This window comes from Rutidosis leptorrhynchoides, chromosome 1, assembly GCF_046630445.1.
Source record: "Rutidosis leptorrhynchoides isolate AG116_Rl617_1_P2 chromosome 1, CSIRO_AGI_Rlap_v1, whole genome shotgun sequence".
Classification (NCBI taxonomy): domain Eukaryota; kingdom Viridiplantae; phylum Streptophyta; class Magnoliopsida; order Asterales; family Asteraceae; genus Rutidosis; species Rutidosis leptorrhynchoides.
The window spans coordinates 585,598,889-585,617,725 of NC_092333.1; positions in this window are offsets into that span (position 1 = coordinate 585,598,889).

The window sequence follows — 18,837 nt, forward strand, 5'->3', positions numbered from 1 at the left end:
TTATCGTCATTTACTTTACGCTTTAAATTAAGTCATTTGTATATTTAATATTTTACATTAGGTTTTAATTGCGACTTAAGACATAAAATCGACAAACTGGTCATTAAATGGTAAAACCCCCTTTTTATAATAATAATACTACTTATATATATATTTATATACAAATATAGTTTAAAATATAATATAGCGTTAAATTTAGCTGTATCCCTGTGGAACAAACCGGACTTACTAAAAACTACACTACTCTACGATTAGGTACACTGCCTATAAGTGTTGTAGCAAGGTTTAGGTATATCCCATTCAATAAATAAATAAATAACTTGTGTAAAATTGTATCGTATTTAATAGTATTTCGTAGTAAAATATAACTATTTCGTATACACCTCGCATAACATCAAGTATTTTTGGCGCCGCTGCCGGAGAACACTCAACGCCGAAAGCGAAACGCTATAAAAAAATATATTAGTTTTTAAGCTATTTTTGTAAAAATATAATTTTATATAAGTTTTAAAATACAAAAATATAAAAGAAAAATATATTTCTATTTAAATTAAAAAGTTTATATTTTTATTTTTCTTTTGTTAAAAATTAAAACTAATAAGTATTTTTTTTTATTAAATATAAGTTTTTATTACATATTATTTTTTATATAAATTTAAAAATCAGAAAAAAAATAAATTAAAAGTATTCGGGCCAAGTACTGTAGCAGCCCAAATAAACAGGCCTGAAATCCGTAGCCATGCGATCACATGGTCCAGGAGCATAAAACTCATGCGACCGCATGAGGGCTTCTGACACGTCTGATACCTGGTACGTACGGATTAGGGTTACTTTAATTTAATTATTATTATTATTATTATTATTATTATTATTATTATTATTATTATTATTATTATTATTATTATTATTATTATTAACCTAATTAGGGTTATATTTAATATAATTAGTTTTTAGTTTTATTTAATTTATATTTTTAAGTTTCAAATTAGTTTTATTATTTATAAAATTAATGCTTTTATAAAATAATAATATAAAAATAATATTTTTATAAAATTGTAATTTTATCATTTTTTTAGTATTTTTATAAATTGTATTTTTTAAACGTTTAATTCGTAATTCGTAATATTTATCGTTCGTAATTAGTTCGTAACTTAGTATTTTGCCGTAGTTTATTTATATTTCTATATTTTAAAGCTTTGCCGTAAAATCCTTTAAGTACTTTTTCTTTAGAATAAGATTTAGATGCTTTAGAATTTTACGACGTTACTTATCGCTTTAGTTTTAAATAAATTTTAGTGCCTATTAAGTTATTGCCATTTTAGATATAGAATTATTTTAAGCTTTAATACCTTTAGACGCAAATTTTTAATATTTAGTTTTTAGGATTTTAAGTTTCAACGCTTTACTTTCTTATTTTTGTTTTTCGGTTTTTTATTTTTTGACGCTTATTTTTCGACCTCTTATTTTTCGACGCGCTTTTCTTTTTCATTTCGACGCTCTAGTTTTTAGGACATAGATTTTATCTTCTTTAAATTTCGACGAAAAATTATTTTAAGCGGTTAAATTGATAGACATCCAAAATTTTCTGGTTCGTAGTAATAGTTGGATTTGTTAGTGGCGAGTTGTGGGCTTCCGATTTAAAGGGTCCTGGCTACCTGCTGTATCTATTTGCTATTCAAAACGTGGGCAAAATCAGAAAAGTCTATTAATTTGATAGCTTATATAATTTTTATCCTTATAACTAATAGGATATTCGGTGAATGCACCGAGCAAAACGTTCACCACCTTTCATACGTTCACCACCTGTAACTCGATCAAGACATCTAGCCAACATTGTCGCCGTTGATTTTTCTTTAGAATCGTCATCTAGTCGACCAAGTACTCCAATTCAAATTTCCGATAATCCATTTTTTGAACCCAACCTCACAATTGAGAATCCGGAGGATATTCAGGGACAATTCAGAGATCCTGAACCACTAATCATTCCTCCTGAACCACAAATTACTCATTCGGAGATTGTCGAGGAAGAAACCATTAAATCAGAATCCTCTAGTAATTCAGATTCAACAAATTCAATCATGGAAAATCCGGAACCTCTAAGTATGGAAGATCGAATGAGGGCTAAACGCACTGGCCAAGGTCATGCCATTACTCAACCAGACATTAATGCACCAAATTATGAAATCAAAGGATAAATCCTACACATGGTAACTAATCAATGCCAATTTATTGGTGAGCCGAAGGAAGATCCAAATGAAACATTTTCGTACCTTTAATAGGATCTGTACTCTATTCAAAATCAGAGAAGTTGAGGATGAACATATCTATCTCATGTTATTTCCCTGGACTTTAAAGGGAGAAGCCAAAGATTGGTTAGAATCGTTACCTAAAGGGGCGATTGATACATGGGATGTCTTAGTTGAAAAATTTCTTAAACAATTCTTTCCGGCATCTAAAGCCATGAGACTTCAAGGAGAAATTGTTACGTTCACGCAAAAGCCAAATGAAACTCTATATGAGGCATGGACAAGATTTGGAAAGTTGTTGAGAGGATGTCCTCAACATGGTTTAGACACTTATCAAATAGTACAAATATTCTACCAAGGATGCAACATTACTACACGAAAAGACATCGACATAGCAGCTGGTGGTTCCATTATGAAGAAAACCTCAACTGAAGCTTACAAAATTATTGATAACACTGCTTCCCACTCACATGAGTGGCATCAAGAAAAAGACATCATTAGATCATCTAAAGCGGCTAGAGCCGATTCTAGCCATGACTTTGATTCTCCGCAAAGTTAGATGCTTTCGAGAGACGAATGGAAAAGATGACTAAAGATATTCACGCAATACGAATTAGTTGTGAGCAGTGTGGAGGACCACATTTGACAAAAGATTGTCTCAGTATTGAACAAACCATGGAACAACGAGAGAATGTTTCATACATGAACCAAAGGCCTGGAAATAATTATCAGAATAATTATCAACTGCCAAGACCAAACTACAATCAAAATCAGAATTATAACCGAAATGTTCCATACAACAACCAACAAGGTCCTAGCAATCAACAAGTATCTAACAATACTTACAATCAGCAAAGACCTATTTTCCAAAATAAACCACCGCAAACCGATGATAAAAAGCCAAATTTAGAAGATATGATGTCAAAGCTAGTTGAATCTCAAACGCAGTTTTTCACATCTCAGAAACAAACGAATGAACAAAATGCTCAAGCATTTAGAAATCAACAAGCTTCTATTCAAAATCTGGAACAAGAAGTAAGCAACCTAGCAAGGTTGATAGGTAAAAGAAAACCGGGAAGTCTACCTAGCGATACAAATGCTAACCCCCGGAATAAAACAACTAAAGCCATTACTACGAGAAGTGGTATTACACTTAAACCACCTGAAATGCCTGTAATTTCTGATGACGCTATTCCTGCTACACAGGCACCACAGCCTGAGCAAGATAAGGAAAAAGAACCGGTAGTTGAAAAGGTTAATGAAGATAACACGGTTAAGGCTAAACCTTATGTTAAACCATACCAACCACCACTTCCTTACCCGAGTAAAATGAGAAAAGAAAGACTTGAAGCCGAGCAATCCAAATTCTTGGATATGTTTAAACAAATAAATGTAAATCTTTCTTTCATTGATGTGATTTCAGGAATGCCTAGATATGCTAAATTTCTGAAAGATCTAATCACAAATAGAAAGAAAATGAAAGAACTTTCGGCTGTCACAATGAATGCTAATTGTTCTGCAGTGCTGTTGAATAAGCTATCAGAAAAACTCTTAGATCCAGGAAGTTTCACAATTCCATGTTTTCTGGGTAGTCTTAGTTCAATAGAAGCATTGGCAGATTTAGGTGCTAGTATAAATTTAATGCCGTATTCACTATACGCTAAACTAGACCTCGGAGAATTGAAACCAACACGAATAAGCATACAACTAGCCGATCGATCAGTAAAATATCCTAGAGGGATAATGGAAAACATGCTAGTTAAAGTCGGTACTTTAGTATTTCCAGTAGATTTTGTTATTCTGGACATGGAAGAAGATTCTCGAGTTCCTCTCATACTATGAAGACCATTCTTAAACACGGCCAAAGCAATAATAGACGTGTTCGGTAAGAAACTGACCCTAAGTATAGAGGACGAGAGTGTTACCTTTTCTGTTGATAGAGCCATGCAACAACCGCAATCTGCAGATGATACATGTTATTATATTCAAACTATAGATTCACATGCAGAATTGTTACAAGAATTTTTAGAATTACAAGGAACAGGAGAATGTTCTTTAGGAGAAGGAACTGAACCAATTGATGAAGTTGAAATGTTAGCTACACTTATGGCTAATGAATACGAACCAACAACTGAAGAACTTCAAATGTTAAAAGAGGAAGACAGATATCGATACAAATCATTGATAGAAGAGCCACCGACATTAGAGTTAAAGCCACTTCCAAACCATTTGGAATACGCTTATTTACATGGTGAATCTGAATTATCTGTAATAATATCGTCTTCTCTTACTGAAAATGAAAAATCTCAACTCATTTCTGTGCTAAAAGCTCATAAACCAGCTATTGCATGGAAGATTCATGACATTAAAGGCATAAGTCCTTCGTATTGCACACATAAAATCCTTATGGAAGAAGGTCATAAAACCTATGTGCAATGCCAACGAAGACTAAATCCAAATATACAAGATGTTGTTAAAAAAGAAATTATTAAACTGCTTGATGCAGGTTTAATTTATCCAATCTCTGATAGTCCATGGGTAAGCCCAGTTCAATGCGTACCTTAGAAGGGTGGCATGACTGTCATCACAAATGAAAAAGATGAGCTTATTCCTACTAGGACTGTAACAGGATGGCGTGTCTGTACTGATTATAGAAAATTAAATGATGCCACCAGAAAAGATCACTTTCCCTTACCTTTCATTGATCAAATATTGGAAAGATTAGCCGGAAATAGTTACTATTATTTTCTTGACGGTTTCTCCGGATACTTTCAAATTCCAATTGCACCCGAGGACCAAGAGAAAACCAAGTTCACGTGCCCTTATGGTACTTTTGCTTACAAACGCATGCCATTTGGACTTTGCAACGCCCCTGCAACCTTTCAAAGGTGCATGATGGCGATTTTTCACGATATGATAGAAGAATGCATGGAAGTTTTCATGGATTACTTTTCAGTCTTCGGTGATACATTTGAATCATGTCTAGTTAATATTGAATGAATGCTTATTAGATGCGAACAATCAAATCTAGTTCTTAATTGGGATAAATGCCATTTCATGGTTAGAGAAGCCATCGTTCTTGGTCATAAAATTTCAAAGGAAGGAATTGAAGTGGATAGAGCTAAAGTAGATGTAATTGCTAAACTTCCACATCCCACCAATGTTAGAGGAGTTAGGAGTTTTCTAGGGCATGCCGGTTTTTACCGACGTTTCATAAAAGATTTTTCTAAAATTGCCACTCCTATGAATAAACTCCTTGAAAAGGATGCTCCATTCATCTTTTCGGATGAATGCATCAAATCTTTTAATATTCTTAAAGAAAAACTCACTAATGCGCCGATCATGATAACTCCAAATTGGAATCTACCATTTGAACTCATGTGCGATGCAAGTGATTTTGCAATGGGAGCCGTTTTAGGACAAAGGATTGAAAAATGATTTCAACCTATTTATTATGCTAGTAAAACATTACAAGGAGCACAAACAAGTTACACAACTACTGAAAAAGAACTCCTTGCTATTGTCTTTGCTTTTGACAAATTTCGTTCATATCTCGTTCTAGCTAAAACGGTGGTCTATACCGACCATTCTGCTCTTAGATACCTATTTTCAAAACAAGATGCCAAACCACGATTAATCCATTGGATCTTACTCTTACAAGAATTTGATATTGAAATCAGAGACGAAAAGGGAGCAGAAAATCTCGCCGCTGATCATCTTTCTCGTCTTGAAAATCCCGAATTAGAAGTTCTAAATGAATCTACCATACAAGATAACTTTCCTGATGAATATCTTTTGAAGATCGATTATAATAAAATTCCATGGTTTGCAGACTATGCAAACTACTTAGTATGTGGATTCCTTGAAAAAGGGTTGTCGTACCAAAAACGAAAGAAATTCTTTAGTGATATAAAACACTATTTTTGGGAAGATCCACATTTATCTAAAAGTTGTCCTGATGGAATAATACGCCGATGCGTATTCGGAGATGAATCTAGTCAAATCTTAAATCATAGTCACACAGGACCAACAGGAGGGCATTATGGGCCTCAACTTACAACAAGAAAAGTTTATGACGCTGGATTTTATTGGCCTACAATTTTCAAAGACGCACACCTTCTTTGTAAATCATGTGATGATTGTCAAAGGGCCGGAAAAATAAGTCAACGTGATGAAATGTCACAAAATGTCATTCAAGTATGTGAAGTATTTGATGTTTGGAGTATTGACTTTATGGGTCCATTTCCAAAATCTCATAATAATCTCTACATTCTCGTTGCCATTGATTATCTATCTAAATGAGCGGAAGCACAGGCTCTCCCAACTAACGATGCACGAGTTGTAGTCAACTTCTTAAAACGTCTTTTTGCAAGGTTCGGAACACCGAAAGCTTTAATAAGTGATCGGGGTACTCATTTTTGTAATAATCAACTTGAGAAAGTTCTCAAAAGATATGGAGTAACTCATAAAATCTCAACCGCTTATCATCCACAAACAAGTGGACAAGTTGAAAATACCAACCGAGCTTTAAAACGTATTCTAGAGAAAACCGTAGGATCAAATCCGAAGGAATGGTCCATGAAATTGAAGGATGCACTCTGGGCTTTTAGAACAGCCTACAAAACTCCAATTGGTACCACACCTTTTAAACTCGCTTACGGAAAAGCATGCCATATTCCAGTAGAAATTGAGCACAAAGCATTTTGGGCTTTGAAGACATGTAATCTTGATTTGCATGAAGCCGGAAGTCTACGGTTAAGTCAACTAAACGAATTAGAAGAATTAAGACATGAAGCATATGAAAATTCGTTAATCTATAAAGAAAGAACGAAGAAATGGCATGATAAAAGAATCAGAAGTTCAAAAGAATTTAAAGAGGGAGATAGAGTTCTTCTTTTCAATTAACGATTCAAGCTATTTCCTGAAAAATTGAAATCAAGATGGTCTGAACCATTCATAGTCAAAAGAGTTTTCCCATATGGAACAATAGAGTTGATAAATTCAAATGGGATTAAATTTAAAGTTAATGGTCACAGAGTTAAACATTACATACATGGTCCAATGGAAGTTGACAATGAAGTTAATCATAATTTCACCACCCAAGAAAACTCTCAGAATGAAAATATTAAATATGTTATCAACAACATATGAAAAACCAAAATTGGAAGACGGGGAAGCTTCAAATTGTAGTGATGAAGAAGAATTCCTATACAAATCTCCCATTCCAAGAAACGAGGAAAAATGTGAACAAGAAGATCAAGTAGAAGTGAAAGAACCAAGAAAAGATCACCCGAAAAAGGTTAACAAACCAACTCTACTTACTAAAGTAGGAGACCCAGGTGAATTTATCATTTCTTGCTTGCTTAATAATGGTGCTATGTATAATGGACTTGCAGATTTAGGAGCAAGTGCAAATGTTATGCCTCTTTCCTTATACAAAAGATTAGGTGTGGGTAAATTAAGACCAACCAGCATAGGTATTCAATTATTTGACCAAACCATTAAACACCCGGTTGGAATAGCCAATAATTTACTTGTTAAAGTGGGAAGTTTGACCTTTGTTGCAAACTTCATAGTTATTAATATGGAGGAAGACCTTGATATTCCTCTAATTTTAGGTCTCCCATTTTTAGCAACCACCGAAGAATTCATTGATGTAAGAGAAGGTAGAATGACACTTAGGGATGTTGACAAATCGGTTACCTTTGTGAACCGAAAGTTTAGATCTCCACCAACTAAAACTGTTGAACCCATAAAAACGTCTATGTGTGGGGAAGATGAAGAAACACCTAATGATAACCCGATAACAAAGAACCCCGTTATTGATAAGAAATTAGATGAACCCGTTTTCAACAGTTCAATGAAGAAACTTTATAAACGGATTCAAGATGCTAGGATTAAGGGGAACTTTAAGTTATGTAACCGATTAGTATCCAATTTGTCGCCTAAAGAAAAGGCAATGTTAATTGAATTTGTGAATGTTACAGAAGAAATCAATTAATGGCTTGAAGTCAAAGTCAGAGATATGCAAGTTGTTGATGATCCAATTGAAGATAATAATGAAGTTAATCACAATTTCAACACCACAGCTAACTAAGTTTGGGGAGAATCAAGTCTTTTAAGGATAATATATATTTATGTTAGAGTTAGATTTTCTGTTTTCGTGTAGTTCTCGAAAATGGAATCCGAATGGTCTTTCCCTAGCAGACCCTAAAGAACTAGTCTTCTCCCCCCATTCTAAATTTTTATTTTTTTAGGTTTTACGAGATGAAGAATTCCTTTGATTTAAACCATGGTCTACTACTACACGCTTTGATTACTAAACGTAATAATGACACACTCCCGAGTGAAGTGGTATCATTCATAAGAGGAAAAATGGATGAAGTGAGGAAAGAACTCAGGAAAGATCATCATAAGACACATTTTGGTAAGGGAAATCAAAATCCGCAATAAAAAGAAGAGCATGACACCTTGAAAGATGTCATAAATGCGGAAAATGGTCACACGAAGGGAAATATTCGAACAATCAAACATATTCAAATACCGAATTTGTTACTCTATGCAGAGAAGGACCGTTCATATGTTTAGAAGAAAAGTTATTGAAAAATCGAGGTTACGCTTATGTAGCTATGGAAAACCAAATCACACGACTCTCCTATGAGTCGGCTAAAGCAGGTCTCTGAGAATTATTTCTCACAGGTAAGTATGTACAGTTTTTATTTGTTTTTATTTATTGCTTTTAACCTTTTGATAATAAACGCTGAATCGTTCGCTATAAAGTATTAAATTGATATTCAATAAAATTAGGTATGCGAAATCGAAATTATTGATATCATAAAAAAATTTATTACATCACTACGAAATTTACCGTTTATTCATAAGGTATAAATATCTTTAATCAATCAATCCAAAATATTTCAGAAATTCGTCAGGAGTAAAACTAGGTAATTTAGCCGAAATTACTTTACCCAAAAAGAGGGACGTATGTTTTTGATAATATTTGATTGATTAAAGTGGGATAAAAGACCAAAAAGATTTTTATTTTATTTTCGCCTTGTTTTTAAAATTAATATATATAATTATAATATTTTAAATGAAAGTTTGTAAAATTACTATATATATAAATATTATTAATATAAAATTATTTGCATTTTAAGTTTGATGTGAATTTAAAAACAAAAATGTACTTTATTTCATTAAGTTAAAAATATTATTTTTAAAATTCATCGTGAGTTGAAGACTAGATCGTTGAACCGAAATTACTTTACCCAAGACGGGGCGAGAAATTTTGTTATCATTATTTTTAATCTTATTAATTTAAAGTATGCTAAAAACATTAAAAAAAACTCAAAAAACTTTGCTTTTAAAACAATCGCTTTAAAATGACAAATTTTAAATTTTGTCGAGGGACGGACTAGGTAAACGTACAGAAACGACCTCTTCCTAAATAAAATGGAAAACAAAATTTTAAATAAATCACTTATTTGTTTTAAGAAGTTAAAGGCTTTATAAAAAAAAAAGGGATCAGACCCCATGCGATCGCATGGGGTTTCCTCATTAAAGTCATGCGGTCGCATGGCCTCAAGAAACTGGACAGAAACAAAAACCCATCGACCTGCTGTTCTGTCTCACTTCCACATACACAAAACACGAACACATACACACAAAATCACCAAAAATCATCATTTTTCAACCAAAATTCACGAAATTCGTCACAATAATCCGCTATAATCATGTCTTTTCTCAGATGGGGAAGCAGAAAGGTAAAAATTTCACCCCTAAACTCATAAATTTCCTAATTTTTGTGATAATTATAAATATTTGTCCTAATTTTATTTTGATAATTTTTAGTGTAATTAGAGTTAAATTATTAGTATATTATGCTTGTATAACCTAGATTGATGCTATTTAACATGATTTGAAGCCTTAAACTTCAAAATTTTTAGAAATCTATGGTTTGTGTTCTTGAGCAATTTGGGGCTTTTTGATATAAACAGGTTATGGTCGATTTTTGTTATGGATTATTGCTAAATTAAGTAGTGTAACATGTTTAGGTAGCTAAATGATCCAAAATTTGATCCTAAACATGATTTTTAAACATCAAAGTGAACTTTTTAAGTCTAAAATTCATGAACTTGATTATTTTGATATAAATGCCATTTGAAACTTGTTTAATTACTAGTAATGGTTATTTTAACATGTTATTTGAGTTGAATGCTTATTTACTTTGTATACCTTTTCATATATGCTTATTTGAAAAATTGTAGAATTAATAAAAATATGAAAATGAGTATAAGTTTAATATGGATTAAACATGTTATTGTAATTGTTTTAATTTGTTATTTTGCTAACACTAATGCATATTTGGATGCACAAATTTTGTGTTTAATGTGTTTTGCAGAGAATTACAGATACGGACAGTGCTTCATCGTCTAGACGACCTGGACAAGAACCTGATCAAGACCCATAACCGGAACCACAACCTGAACAACAACATTATAATCAACACATGCCATACTATGAACCAGAACCACAATTTTTTATTGCCTACGTAGTATTTCCCATTCACCATGTAATAGAACACTCGAGAATTCATGAAGAGAAGTTACACCCCAATCTAAGGTTTGATAGAAGTTGAAGAGATTACCCGACGTACCAAAGTAACAAATTTAAGCTTTGGACCAAAAATGTAGAGGTACCAAGGGTAATAGATTGGGAGCCTTTAGTAAGGGTCCACCTAGCTAACTCAGTTAGGCAGCATCTAATTCAAAGGTATGGCAGCTCTTCTTTTACTGATTGGGAACGTTTATTTACCACTCATAAGCCTGTATATAAGGAGTGGTGTGTTGAGCTAATGAGTACTATAACCTTAAATAAGGATGTAGATAGGTTAGACGATAAGACTTTTCTTAGGTTTTTACTTGGAGGTAGGATGTACAGGATGTCTATGATAGACATGGCTAGAACTTTACAGATTTACACCCCCACTGAATTATTGTCACCTGATTGTACAGCTTTAATTTATCACGGTGAGAGGATAGATAGAGATTTTGACGCTAACGCTGTATGGAGGCGTATGTCAAATTTTAATGTATTTACACGGGCAGGAAGACACTCATATTTAGATATTAACAAAGCAGAACTTCGTATAATACATAGATTTTTAGCTAATTCGATTACACAAAGAGGTAAAAACAAGGAGAAAATGACTCTAAATGATTTATTTTACCTTAAGTGCATTCGAGACACTAGAGGCTTTGTTAATATTCCCTACTGTGTTGGTTTTTATTTGTCCAAAGTTGTGGAAGGAATACAGGACGAGGGAATAATAGGAGGAGGCATTTTTGTTACTCTCTTTGGAGAGTATTTAGGTGTGGATAGGGAACACGGGGGTCCAATGATGGTAGTTGAGGAACAAGCCGAGAGCATAGGCTTGCAGGTTTATCAGGGTGCAAAGGTACCCATCCACAGGTAGAGAGGGGTTCGGATGAGGAGATGGAGGAAGCAGATGACATCAGGGATGTCATTAGGGATAGTTTTACTGATGTTTTCTAGCGTATAGATGAGGTGGAAATGAGTAATGAGGATAGGCATCGTCAGTATGAGCAGTGGCAACCCGCGAATGTGTATGAGACTTCCAGGCGACGCCAACACGATAGCTGGCAAGTTCATCAGCACCAAATCATGAGCCAGCTATCATATCAGGTACCAAATAACTACATCCCGACTCGACCTGCTTACTATCCACCACATCAGTCCGACATGCGACCACCCTTTGACCTGTACGACCCTAACCAAGCCTACCAGAACACCTATCACCAACCATGGAACCCGAACAATGATATGAAATGGAACCCCTATCCAAATCAATAGTGTTTCATTGGTGATTTTTATCTTTTATTATTTTTATTATTTATGTTAAACAATAACATTTTGATACTTTTATGTAATGTTTAACATTTTTATTATTTTGTACTAATATTTCATTTTTGTAATTTGAAAGTGGGATATTAAGTCCCATTTCAAATTACCATGCATATTTTTATTTGTATTGTATGTATTTTATCTCATGTACACAACAGGGTAAAACAGCGCATTTTCAAAGACTGGCATTAAGTTCAGCAAAAACAACTAATTTTGACGACAAGATGCAAAATAAATATGAAATAACAACTGCAGGAATGAACAAATGATGTGCACCATTTATCATTTAACACAAACAACAATATGTTTGAAAACTTTGGTAAAATTTAATCATTTTTCTACGCTAATCACCCTCAATAATTTAAATTGCTACTGATTTCTTGCAAATGAGGGCATTGCAAGATCTTAAGTGTGGGAAGGAATTAAATTCTTTCGGTTATAAAATTTTTTGACTTATACACTTGGTTTAATAGCCACCGTTAAAATACTAGTAACGCAGTAGTTGTATTAGAATCTAGTGCTCTCTGATAATAAAGAACAGCCCTAGTCTTATATACTGACTACCCACTTCTAGTAAAAATTTTAATTTTTTTTAACTAAATGAACTCAAAATCATGTTTATACATATTTATGAACGATAAAACTAGGTGTTAACACCGAAATTATTGTTACCTCGGAAAGGACATAAATTGAGAAACAACCCAAAACACTTGAATTCATTTAAAATGGAATAGAGGATAATAAAAAGGCAAAGAAAGAAAAATAAAAGCCAAGTGTGGGAAAAATTTACCAAGTTATTTAAAACATATATCACAAATTTTTGTACAAATAATTGAAGATACTTTTGTTTTGGACGATATTAATCAGTTGTACCCAGTTTATTGTAATATAAATAGAATTTATAAGGAAGTACAGTCTTCCAAGAAAAAGACACGCGCTTCTTGATTTAGGTCAGGAAGTTGTCGTCCAGACCAGTTGTAGAGACTACGAAAAACCTTGAAAATTTTTCTCGAAAATCAGCTGGAAATCCACAGACCTCAGCATCAAACAGGGTTGCCAAGTGGTCAGACTTATCCTAACTATGAGAGGATATGTCTCGTACAATGGGGGAGCACCGTGCAAATTAGCTTATAAGACTAATGAATCAGATCCCCAGAAAGGATAATCTCCTTAAAGTTCAAAAATCAGCTTTTAAGCCTGATATTACTCAATCCTTGAGATTGACCTTAAAGATTGAGAATTCAAACTCATGGAATTCAATGATATCTAAACTCGAGCTTGAACGAGAAAATATTTTGATCAAATTACAACCCGATTTGTTTTCTGAAAACCCATTTTCAATGCGTTCATTACCATTGAACGTAAAATCCTAGGAATTCACCTGGAATTCATTAGGTCACCTGAACCAAATCGGGTGTCAACCGTAAGAACGGTGGTTGCATAGCATGGTCGAAGACAGGACCTTGTGCCAGACCGAAAAACTATAGGGTGATCTTTACTATTGCTCCTACAAAGGATAGTAATTGCATCCGACACGATATAGACCATAATCAAAAGCATGTCATTAGACATTGCCTTAACAGTTGCTTGTTCAACGCTTTCCTTTACAACCGGACAGTAGTTTACCGAAAGGTAATATACAGAGCAAGTATACTGGACGTGTTGCTTTTCCAATACAAGGTTAGCAAGTAGGTGACACAAAACCATAAGTTTTGAGATAAAATTTTCAAATACAAAACCCACAAAAACATTTTGCAAACACCGGTGAAGGGATATTTCGGAAAACTTATCTAGGGTAAAAGCTAGATTGAATTTTCAAAAGATCAAATGTTTTCATAAAGATCCAATTTCCTAAAGGATCTAAATTTTTATAGTCATGTGGGACTGTAAACCACATCGTTACTATCATTGTTCATACCGCCGTATTAAAATCACTGATGTATAAAGTGTGAAGAATAAAGAAGTGATTCAAGTATGTTTTTATTTCAAGTTCTATATTGCTCGGGGACAAGCAACGCTCAAGTGTGGGAATATTTGATAATGCTAAAAACGAACATATATTTCATAGCATTATCCTTCAAGAAAGACAAGCTTTTAGTTGCAATTGTTCTATTTACAAGTGATATTCGTTTAAATAATAAAAGGTGAAGACAAAAGACAGATTCGACGATTTGAAGACGCAAATGACCAAAAAGCTAAAAAGTACAAAGTACAATCCAAGTGGTTCAAATTATTGATGAGAAATGTCTAGAAATTACAAGAGTACGAGCTGCGGGACGCAAAGTACAAGATATTAAATAGTACGCAAGGACGTTCAAAAATCCAGAACTAGGACATGAACCAACTATCAACGTGCGACGCAACGGAGCTAAAATTACAAGTCAACTATGCACACAAATATAATATAATATATAAATAATTCTATACATTATTTATATATTATATTTATATTAAAAACCGTCAGCAAATAAGAAAACAAAAGTACCTGAGCTGTAAAAGGGGGCCATGCGATCGCATGGCCTGGAGGCACAAAAACCATGCGATCGCATGGCAGTAAAGTTGTGGTCAGGTCTATAAATTGCAACGAATTCTGGCCGATTTACACACACCATATATCCATCTATCATCATACTCTCTCAATATATTTATATTTATATAATTTTAATTTTAATTTAAGTTTAATAATAATTGGGTTATTGTAAGGAATGTTTTAAAGGTTTTGTAAGTCAAAATTCTGTCCGTGTAGCACTATGCGATTAATACTCATTGTAAGTTATGTTCAACCTTTTTAAATTAATGTCTCGTAGCTAAATTATTATTATGCTTATTTAAATCGAAGTAATCGTGATGTTGGGCTAAATATTAAAGACGGGATTATTGAGCTTTGTACCATAATTGGGGTTTGGACAAAAGATTGACACTTGTGAAAATTAGACTATGGGCTATTAATGGGCTTTATATTAACTAAACGATACCTCGTTAATTTAATATAAAGGTTACAATTCGATGTATCTATATATAACCACATACGCTTAATCGGGTATGGTGGGCGGGATATTTATAAATACAAATTATTGTTCATTTGATCGGACACGGGGATGGATTAATAGTCACTGGACTCATTAAAACAGGGGTGGATTACATTCAAGGGTAATTGGTGTAATTGTTAACAAAGTATTAAAACCTTGGATTACACGCAGTCGATAACCTGGTGTATTCATTAAACAAAGTATTAAGACCTTGTTACAGTTCGAATCCCCAATTAGATGGAATATTTGACTTCGGGTATAAGGTTAATTTGATGAAGACTCGCACTTTATAATTATGACTGATGGACAATACCAGATGGACATATCGAATAATCCAGGACAAAGGACAATTAACCCATGGTAATAAACTAAAATCAACACGTCGAACGTCATGATTACGAAAGTTTAAATAATCATAATTCCTCTATTTCATATTTCATCGTACTTTTATTTATCGTCATTTTATTTATCGTACTTTAATTTATTGCACTTTTAAGTATCGTCATTTACTTTACGCTTTAAATTAAGTCATTTGTATATTTAATATTCTACATTAGGTTTTAATTGCGACTTAAGACATAAAATCAAAAAACCGGTCATTAAACGGTAAAACCCCCTTTTTATAATAATAATACTACTTATATATATTTATATACAAATATAGTTTAAAATATAATATAGCGTTAAATTTAGTTGTATCCCTGTGGAACGAACCGGACTTACTAAAAACTACACTACTCTACGATTAGGTACATTGCCTATAAGTGTTGTAGCAAGGTTTAGGTATATCTCATTCAATAAATAAATAAATAACTTGTGTAAAATTGTATCGTATTTAATAGTATTTCGTAGTAAAATATAACTATTTCATATACACCTCGCATAACATCACATTCCCAAGACTTGTGACCCCTCACGCCACAATTGTAACATCTAGACGCACTAGAATCCGATATACTCGTCCGTGTACCACCCGTGCTCACACTTGCACCCTTACTTGGAGCACCATACGAAACAACCCTTCTCTTACTTGAAGGTTCACCAATCTTTGATCGCGAATACGACTCGAAACCCCTAGCCACGGCGAATAATTCCGCAAACGATTTCGCCTGACCTCTGCTAATTTTGTTCTTCAAGTCATCATTCAAAGTTCGATAGAAATCTTCCATCAACAAAAGATCATTTCCCAAATACTCCGGGCAAAAACGAGCCTTCGCCATAAAGGTCGTCTTGAGAGTATTCAAATCCATAGAACCCTATTGCAAACTTCGCAACTCATTACGCAATTTCGACAAGTCAGCTGATGTCCGGAACTCCTCAAAGAATTCCTCCTTAATCTCGTCCCACGATAACGCCATAAACGGCTCACCACCGATAAGATCAATCTTACCATCCAACCAGTCCTTCACCCTACCCCGCAACAAGCTGGTAGCGAGTCTTGTCCTCTTCTCAGAAGGGCATTCAATAGTACAAAAACACCCTTCGACATCCGAGATCCATGTTGTGCTTACCAAAGGATCCGGTTTCCCATCATACGTCGGAGGTTTAGTCCTCATGAAGCTCTTAAGACAACGCTCCATTTTACTACTACTCCGAAATTCGGAATACTTCCTATCCATTTCTTCTTGAAACGCACCCATTAGCTCCGCAACGGCGGCCGCAACTCTAGCGTTAAACTCGTCGTTATTCGTCTCGACCTCGTTTCGCGTCGTCATTCTAAAGAATGCAAAACGATTAGTCCACGATCGTATAAAACAACACGCACAACACCGCCCCATCTTGCTAAACACTCGTCGTACATCACTTGTTAGATACAATTTGCACCCGTAATAAGGTTTGCAAGTCCTTATTACGCACACACATCGTCTCAACTCATTAGTACAATGACCGCCTCGCTCGATGATATAAACCAACACAACGAAAATTCTATGCGATATAAACACACGCAAGAATTACAACACACCACAAGCCACAATCCTAGTTAGTTCACCTACAAACAAGGCACTAACTACAACCCGTTCCGACCCATAATCTTACAAGTCCCGCAACAAATAAGCACACACAAAAGTCTAAGTCTAGGCACCTACCTCAAGTCACCTAAATCCCTTAGACCATGCTCTGATACCACTTGAAACAACCCAACCCGTATTTAAACCGGCCCGTAAATTTTTTCTTTAATACATTAATATTTAGGTCCCATTTATGTTTCCAAAAACATCTTTAACACAATAATAAGTTCAATAAGCTTTAAAACATGTAATACATAGTTTAAATATCCGAACGGGCAAACACGACCCGACTATTTTAATTTCCAACAAAACTGAGCATGGTGATTGGGGATACGCTACCCAATCCTAATCAATACAAAAGCACGTCTTCTAAAGTAATCTACGCGAGTCCACTAGTTCCCACGCTTACCCGTGCCACCGCCTCCATGCAAATCTATAAAAATGTAAACAACGAGAGGGTAAGCTAACGCTTAGTGAGTGAGAATATACTACATACATATATATGCATAAAATGGATACGCCACACAAGTAATCAAATAACGCATACCGGAGCATCCAAGCATAAAGGCAAGCTAAGCTAAGCATACCGTACGATCACTAAGCAACAAGCTAAAATAACAACAAATATAAGTTCACCAACGACGATGTGAACAACGCCAATAAGCTACACCCGGAGGGTTAGCTACAACACAACAATACGACAATATATAAAACAATATATAAACGTCCAAGGTTAACCCCTTAACCCAATACCAAAACCAACTACCAATTACCAAAATGAAGATTGGCCGAACTATACGAGCCTTAGTAAATCCACATCCACACGAGACTACTATCTTCAATAACACAACAACATTGAGGTTGGCCAAATTACACGAGCCTCAGTAATCCGCAACCACACGAGATCACTATCTCAGTAAGATGACCGAACTACACGCGTCATTGTGAATCCGCATCCACACGTGACTCACTTCCCAATATCAAAACCCACGATCCCGAATCCCGGGATTATACAAATCCACATCATCGGGGTCATCCAATTCACAACTCCATATCAACCGTTCGCCATTGGGGTTATGTAATCCACATCACAAGCACAAGTGATAACGTACACACAAAGTGTGCACCTCGCCAAAGGCGGTCAACCAAAACGCACAACCGTACCAATTGGACCCATACACAAGTCCATCAAATCCACCTATATGTGAAGTGAGCTATATGGCCGAGAATCACTTCACCCGACCCGCACCCATCCTACACATACATATGCACATAGGATATTAACACTGACCTTGTCGTCTTGATGAATGCAACCGAACAATTCCGCAACGCGTCAATGGAAAGTACATATTCCATTATCACAATACAAACAAGACAGTTAGGGTAGACTTACAAACCAACCTAAATTGACACTTAGTGCAAATTCGACCCAAATGCACTTCCAAGTACAAACCGCCCCCAAACTAACCAATAATCACTAACACAAGTGAGAATGGTCCTAATACGCCAATTGAACCCAATCATAAGTGTTAAACACCTATCTTGCCCAAATTGACACATAAACCCTAATTTTGATCCATAAAAGTCAACATTTCACCATTTGCTAGTTTTGACTTTAAATCGCCATTA